At 38.2% G+C, this 8,508-nt stretch overlaps 2 long non-coding RNA genes across 2 annotated transcripts; both read left to right on the top strand.

The window, feature by feature from the left end:
* The first annotated feature begins 500 nt into the window (after positions 1-500).
* LOC145824479 (uncharacterized) lies at positions 501-7,594 on the top strand. Its single transcript, XR_014366008.1, has 2 exons — positions 501-701; positions 6,980-7,594. It is a non-coding gene; the product is annotated as an uncharacterized LOC145824479 (long non-coding RNA).
* LOC145824480 (uncharacterized) lies at positions 1,927-6,910 on the top strand. Its single transcript, XR_014366009.1, has 2 exons — positions 1,927-4,477; positions 4,578-6,910. It is a non-coding gene; the product is annotated as an uncharacterized LOC145824480 (long non-coding RNA).
* Positions 7,595-8,508: the final 914 nt, after the last annotated feature.

Raw genomic sequence — 8,508 nt, 5'->3', positions numbered from 1 at the left:
GAATTAAGATTATTAAGAATTAAATTTATTTATAAAGAATTCAATTGAGGTATCCAATTGAGTATGTAATTTATTGACGAAAACTTTGAGATTTAATCTGAAATTGGAAGCCTTGATGATTTAAGAAATTAAAATTGAGAATGAAAATAAATTTAATTTAATATTTAAAACCTTTTGAGAGTTCGATTAAAAATTTGATTCAGAATGGTAAAATTAAGTATAATTAATTGGGTCTTAATTAAAATTACTTCGACTAATTAAGTTATGTGAGATTTAAAATTTGTTATAATTAATTAAAGTATGTGCTAATCAAGTGTTAATTATAATTAGCTAAGACTTGGTAGTATTTCATTAAATTAATATATATAATTAACAATTAACTAAATTCTACTTAAACTAATCAGAATGTGTATGTATATTTGAGAGGGGTTGACCATGTTTTAGAAAGTTTGAGGTAGTGGATGTCTTCAATCTCATCTTCATCGGAAGGAAATAAAGAAAAGAAAAAAAAAAAAAAAGAGCTCTGTTTTTGTAGCCGCGAGAGAGAGAGACCGAAAGAGAGAGAGACTTGCTGGAAGGAACAAAAAGGAGAAGAAAAGAAAGAAAAGTTCAAGAAAATTTCAAGGAAAGCTCAAATTTTTAAAAGAACCCAAGAAGAATTAGAAGGGATTCAATTAAATATTCTGAAATTAAAACTCAAGGTATGAAATTTATGTTAATTTGTATAGAATCTTTACATTATGCTTGAAATTAAAGGTGAAATTGGAATCAATAGCAAGAATATGAAAAAAAATTAACTCAAGTATAAGATTATGGAAGTTAATTTGGAATTGGGTTCTAAACATGAAATGGGTTACATGCATGTAGATGATTATGGAAAATAAATTAGAAATTAATTATTTTGGGTATAATTTTGTAGTCTTGCATAAGATTAAGTCTCATTGTTACATGCATGGGCAAATTAATATTCTAATTACAACATGCATCATGGATTTTGAAAAATCTGAAGTAATTCAATTTCCTATTTTGAAGAGAAAAAGGGAAAAGCTTTAGAAAGATCAAGTTTATGAAACTTTGGAGTTAATCTTAAGGTTAGACAAAGTTTTGATTTTATTATGAAAATTAGGGATTTGTTTGATTTTAATTTTTAATCCATGCATGTAATTTAATTTAAAAGTTTTATTCAATTTAAACACATTTTAGAACATCTATGATTATAAATTGAATTTTTGGTTAAAGATTGAGTTAAGTTGAAATTCTAAGGAATTCATTTTGTAATTCATTAGGTAAGTTTGATTTTGTTATTGGGTTCTATTTTTGCATACATCATGAAATTTTTAAAGGTTTGGAAAGTTTAATTCATATTCTAAAATTGTGGGTTTGATATAAAGAAAATGAGTTAAATCTAAATTTGAAAAATTGGAGCATGACTTTGAATAAATGATTTCTAATTAAGAGTGTATACTAAATTATACAATGGTTCTCCATATTTTTGTACCAAAAATACAAAGTTTTGAGGCTTTGACTATCAAATTTGAACTTCAATTACAATTCTGGAAATTCCAGAATTCACACTGTCCGTTCGAGCGAGGGAAGTCTCACTGGAGCGTGATAATCGAGCTCCTAGAAGTTTTGCAAAATTTTACAGTTCGCTCGAGTGACCAAAGTGGCGCTCGAGCGGAGACCTTATTTTCAGCAATTTTTGACTAACTCTTTTAAATGCATAGATGCATCCTTTTGACATTCTAAGTATTCTTAGACATGTGGCAATACCAACCCTCAAACCGTTTTATCGCAGCCACTAATGGGCAACCTTGAGGTAGGCCTTTATTCCCCTTTGACAGTTTAGTATTCTCCATCTAACTTGCTTGCCACCCGTGTTATTTCCTCTAATGCGAGTGTCCAAATGAGTTTTAGGCCCACTTCTTCTACTAGGCTACCTTCTGAGCCTTCCTCACCTTCTACTGGATCCAACTATTTTGTTACAAAGTCCCCAGAAAGCCTACGTAATGATAATATAATCCCTCCATCATTGGGCATGGGCCCTTTTGATTTGATCCTAACCCGTCAAACCCTAGGCCCACTCTCCCCTCTTTTTAGCCCCTCAAATACCCTGGATTTATGCCTGTCTAGAGCTATCAACACTCTTTCTCTGAAACGCAAGGGCTCAGATGAGAGTCCTCCCCCTATGCGCCCTACAAAGCTTCTCAAAGGGGTGCCCTCTTACCAAAAAAACAAATTGGATTGGGTTCCTTCTTCTCCATCTTTCCCCAAAACACCTATTTTGAGGGCTCATGACAGTGGTTCGAACAAGAGATTGGCTAAGACTCCCTCTCGTCGCAGAATATCAAAATCTCGATATCAGTCTTGTTTAGTAGACATCAAAATTCATGAGGTGGCAGAAGGTAATGTCTGTTCAAACCCCCTTTTGGTTAATGTTAGTCCCATTTCTTTGGGGTTATCGGTTTCTGACTCCTGTTTGTCTGAGGTGGTGGTGGTGGCTGGCCCTATTCAGCCGCCACAGCCATGTTAATTCTGAGCTGGAATTGTCAGGGAATGGGGTGACCCCTGACATTCCAGATCCTCCAAGGGTTATGTAGAACCCATCGCCCCACAATAATCTTCTTAATGGAGACAAAAAATAAGCAGTCCAAGCTTGAATATTTCAGACGCCGTTTGTCCTTTCCGAATCAATGCTACGTGGATCCAGTGGGTCTTTCGGGTGGTCTTGTCTTATGGTGGACAGATGAGGTAATCTTGCAAGTTAGATGCAAGTCACCAAATCTGTTTCAGTGCATTATTTCTGATAATTTTCAACCGACTAATTGGCTTGCTACTTTTGTTTATGCTCCGCCGAGATGGGTGGATAGGAGATTGTTCTGGACTTGTCTACAGAAAATTGCACAGGGAAATCATTACCCATGGCTATTCATTGGGGATTTCAATGAGGTGGGAATGTCCTGGGAAAAACAAGGTTTGACTCCTTGTAATCCTGCTCGAATGGCTCAGTTTCAACATCTTATGTTGGAGTGCGAATTCTTGGACCTAGAATTTAAAGGTAGCCCCTACACTTGGACCAACAACCAACGAGGCCCCCAACATCTTCGAGAGAGATTAGATAAGGCTTTGGCTACCATCACTTGGAGGTAGCTCTTTCTTTATGCTCAGTTGCATCATGAAGCTTTCTTAGGATCTGACCACTGCCCCATCCTTCTGCATTGTCATGTCCCACCTAAGAGGGTACCCTGCCAGTTTAAGTTCGAATCCATGTGGACCACTAGCCCTATGTGTGCTGAAATCATTCGTACAAATTGGAACCAACTCTTGGCGGGCTCTCCCATGCTTCAAGTTTCTCAGAAGCTACAAAGCTGTAAACACGAGTTGTCTAAGTGGAGTAAGATTGAATTTGGTGATAACAGGAGAAGACTAACTCAACTGAAAGCTTTCAATAACTTCCTTACTCTGAGGCCACTACTCTCAGCTGAGAAGCCTTAAGGAGGAGTTTGAGATGATCCTTCTTCGTGAGGAAATGTGTCAACACCAACGCTCTCGGATTAATTGGCTTACGTGTGGCAACAAAAATACCTCTTTTTTCCATGCTACAGTTACACAGCGGCGTCAACGAAATCAATTGGTTAAGATTAGAGGGGATGATGGTAGGTCGTTAGTTTCGAGTTCAGCCATCAACGACCATCTTGCATCTTTTTTCACCACCCTATTCAAAGCACGGGATCCGAGGGATTTTGAAGAAGCTTTATCGGTGGTTCCCCTTTCTGTTACTGATCGAATGAATGAGGATCTCCTCCAACCTCTAGTGGATGGGGAAATTAAAAGAGCTACATTTCAACTTGGGTCTCTAAAGGCCCCTGGACCCGATGGTTTTCCTGGACTCTTTTATCATAAACATTGGGATGTTGTAGGCCTCGAGGTGTGTAGGGCTGTGAAGTGCTTTTTCAATAGTGGGGCTTTGCTTAAAGACTTGAACCACACCAATCTTATTCTCATCCCTAAAGTCCCAGCCCCTGAGAAGCTTAGTCAATATCGTCCCATCAGCCTGTGCAATTTTTTTATGAAGATTATCACTAAGGTACTGGCCAACAGATTAAAAGGGTGTCTTAAGAAGCTCATTTCTCCCCACCAAGTTGCATTTGTGCCTAGCCGACTCATTCAAGATAGTATCCTTATTGCTCACGAGGCCTTTCATTTCCTTAAACACAAGAAGCAAGGTCGCAAAGGTTATGTTGCGTTGAAAATTGATTTCAATAAAGCTTATGACCGAATCCAGTGGGACTTCTTGTAAGCTCTTTTGCTTAAGATGGGCTTTCATGCTAGGTGGGTGCATTTGATCATGGAATGTGTATCGACGGTTAGTTTCTCTGTGTTTGCTAATAAAGAACGGCGTACATCATTACCTCTAGCTTGTGGACTCCGGCAAGGCGACCTCCATTCGCCATACCTCTTCTTCATTGTAGCTAATGTTCTCTCTCAACTCATCACCCATAGTATTTCCAACAATTCCATATCTGGATTGAAGATGAAACGGACTTGTCCTCAGTTGTCACATCTATTTTTTGCAGATGATGCAATTTTATTTTTCACAGCAGAAAGGTCGGATTGCCAAGGTATTTTGAGGCTTCTTCAAGTGTACAGTACGACATCTGGCCAAATTCTTAATTTTGACAAATCCGGCGCTTTGTTCTCGGCCAACACTCCTCCTTGTCGCTGCGAGGCTATCTGTAACATTCTGGGTGTATCTCAAGCTGATCCCAAGGCCAAGTACCTTGGTCTTCCTGCGTCCTGGGGTAAATCCAAAGGCGAAGCTTACAATTTCCTAATTGAGAGAGCCTTAGCTAAAATGCAGGGGTAGAAATCTAAGTTACTGTCTCAAGCTGGTAAAGAAATTCTCATAAAGGCTGTCGTCCAATCCATTCCGTCATATGCGATGTCCTGTTTTGAACTTCTCCAAGCTTTTTGTGACAAGCTCAACTCCATGATTAAGAACTTCTGGTGGAAAGGCGATCCAGAAAGTCGAGGCATAAATTGGGCTAACTGGGATACTATGACATCTCCAAAATTTGGTAGGGGAATGGGCTTTAGAGATTTCAAGTTTTTCAATCAAGCTTTGCTAGCCAAACAGGGATGGAGACTTTTAGCCAATCCTTATTCTTACTGGGCTAGGATGTTTAAAGGTCTATACTTTCCTCATTCGTCCTTCTTAAAGGCGACAAAGGGCTCCACTGCTTCTTGGGCATGGGCAAGTCTACTTAAAGACAGAGACATTCTCCAGGAAGGCTTAAGATGGCAAGTTCAGTCTAGGCACCAGATTCAGTTTTGGGAAGATCGCTGGATTCCATCTCTCAAAGGTTTTCATCTCACAACCTCCAAGCCCATTGACAGCCCTGTTTGTTTGGTGGCTGAAATCATTGATCCTACCCTTCGGAAGTGGCAGTTGAGTTCTCTTCAGCACATCCTAACACAGCCATAAATTGATGCTATTTTGAAGATAGCAATTGCAGTAGAACAGCGTGACGACCTTTTAGTTTGGCATCATAACAAATCAGGCCTTTACACTGTTAAATCTGGATATGTGGTGGCTAAATCCCTTCCTGAGAAAGAATCTGCAATTAGGGCGTCATCCTCCACTACACTAGATGAAAATTTATGGAAATCTCTTTGGAAGCTTAACATTCCCCTAAAACTCAAGCATTTTTGGTGGAGAGTGTGTCATCATTTGCTGGCAACCAAGGTACCTCTCTTCAAGAGAAAATGCGGGTCCTCTCCCATTTGTCCTATTTGTCTTTCAGATGCAGAGACTGTGGAGCATCTTCTGTTTGACTGTCCATGGACACAACCAGTTTGGTTTGGTAGCGCTTTAAATCTCCGAATTAACAGAGGTTCCATCCCAAATGTCACCAAATGGACAAGTGACCAGTTTCTCCTACAGCATTCAAAGACTGAGGCTCAAAATTTCATGGAGTATGTGGTTATTATTGGATGGTTCATTTGGAAGTCCAGAAACGACTTATTGTTCAATCACAACCCCATTAACCTTGCTGCTACTTTCCACCGGATATCCCAGTTCTAGGGGGATCACAATCGTTTCCACTCAACATTTGTTCTGTCGGATCAGTCTCCAACCCCTCATGAGTCGACGATAATCGAGGGTTGGTCTCCAGCTCCCCACAACCTTCTGAAAATCAACTGTGATGCTGCTTACTGCCCAAGGACTGCTGAAGCTGCTATTGCTGCTGTTCTTCGGAATTCCTCAGGCCATTTTCTAGACGGCATTGCTAGGACCACTGTGGCATCGTCAGCCTTCCAAGCTGAGGCCTATGCAGTCCGTATGGCCTGCCTTTTTGCTCAATCCCATAGTCTCACAAATGTGGAGATTGAGAACGATAATCGACAAGTCATTCAGCTTAGTGCTTCTGAAAATGTCCCTCCGTAGGAGTTAAATGCTATGATTCGCGCTGTCAGAAGTTTGGCCTCTCAACTCCAGCTTTCCTTCTCTTGGACTCGTCGTGATAACAACAAGGTGGCTCATTGGGTTGCTCAGTCCCTAGCCTCCAAGTCTCTCCCTCCTCTTTGGAATGTATTCCTTCCTGTTTCTTTTAGTTCCTTAATTGATTCTGATGTAAGTTCTTTTCAGTCTTAATGCATTGCCTTGTTAGTTCAAAAAAAAAAAAAAAAAAAAAAAAAAAAAAAAAAAAAAAAAAAAAAAAAACTAGAAACACATAAAGAGAGTTGGACTGAAATGAAATGAATATTCTATTGTATTTTTGTTATGTGATTTATATAGGTGGGCATCCGAGGCCTTATATCGACTCAACCCATTATGAGTAATAACTCTGTAAAGTTATTTTTGACTTTAATTATTTTCTGATGATATGAAATGATCAATTTTCTGAAATGCTACGTTTTGTATGAATGAATGATCGTCCAAATTTTCTTTGAAACATAATTATGGTATCCTTAGCAGAGGCCCTCGCCCAGGAGATATAATACTGTGGCTTATGGTCATGAGGCCCTAGCCCGAGGATAATACCGTGGCCCAGGCCCCCGCCCAGAGGAAATAATACCGTGGCACAGGCTCTCGCCCGGGAGAAACAATACCGTGGCTGATATATGAGATATGTTACTCGATACCAGAGGTTCCAATATGGAACTTGATATGCTTGACCAAAAAGATATGTTTATGCTAATGGATGTACCACACATGATTTGAATATGAATAAGACTAAGACTCTGTTTTTGCTATGAGATTTGAAATCTGTTCCGGGCATCATTCATTGAAATCTTTACTCCGTTATTATTCACTAGGCTCTAGTTCACCATATTATTTATGTATGTAGGTGCTCTAGCATGTGACCAGGCCTACAGCTTCTGCCTAGACTCTGTTTTGTCAGCCAACCTATATGCCTCCCGTAGAGGTTCCGAAATGTCAAGTGGTTATGGCTATGTGCATAAAGTTCAAGTTTTGATTTCTTATTTTTGTTTATTTTGTATTTAGGGCCAAGTCCCTTTTCTGTCTAGTCTCTATATATATATGATGATGTGTAAATGTATATATATAAAGTTCAAAATTTTTCTGTCTCATATAAGTCTGCACAGCTCAATGGATGTTGTATAATTATTTTTTGCTTCCACAACCCTTAATTATATGTTATTCTGTCAAGAGACCTTTGGTAATCCAAGGATTACTGGCCGATTACGACGCTAAACCTATAGGGGCGGGTTGGGTTGGGTTGTGACAATGGCTTAGTCTAAACTTAAGATTAAGTCCAAGTCCAATACCAAACCCAACACATGTACAAGTACAAGCACAAGCACGAGCACAAGTCTAGGCCCAGTCTAAATCTAAGCCCAACTTTATTAACGTCCACTTTATGAGACAATTCTCATTTACAACTCAATAGTTTCAGCTCATTATTTTTATATTGTAATCTTCTCACTTGAGAAAATACAAAACCACTCAAACCCACCTCAACCGGCAATTGAACCCCACTTTAATTTTGAATTAAAGTTGTCAAAAAACTATTATTATTTTCCAATATAATTGCCTTCGTTGATGTTGTCATCATCTTTATGTCTATTGTATCACTATTCATTTTTCTATTCAAACATTGTTAATGTATCATCAATCCAAACAATGAATTCTACATTTTTTTCATATTCAAACACAGTTAATATATCAATACATTCATTGAAATCTATTTTTTCTAATCCTACACCGTTAATGTATCAACCCAAACAAGTAATTCTACATTTTTTTCTTTTCTATCCAAATTATATAATATAAGCAAATGTGTTATGAGGTCTTTAATCTTTAAACTTCTAACTTTATTTTTATAAATTTTGTGATTAAAAAAATTAGATATACACATGGTATTTATCATTGGTTATTCCACTTTAATGTTTTATTATATGGAAAGCCTTTTAAATCTATTAATTTATGAACTATTTCTGGCATCTATTACTAATACTATCTATATTCTATCTCTCTGTATA

The sequence above is a fragment of the Camellia sinensis genome, chromosome 4 (assembly GCF_055761805.1).
Source record: "Camellia sinensis isolate YWXY chromosome 4, ASM5576180v1, whole genome shotgun sequence".
Lineage (NCBI taxonomy): Eukaryota > Viridiplantae > Streptophyta > Magnoliopsida > Ericales > Theaceae > Camellia > Camellia sinensis.
The sequence above is the reverse complement of the archived record's forward strand: the minus strand, read 5'-3'. Positions and strand labels throughout refer to the sequence as shown.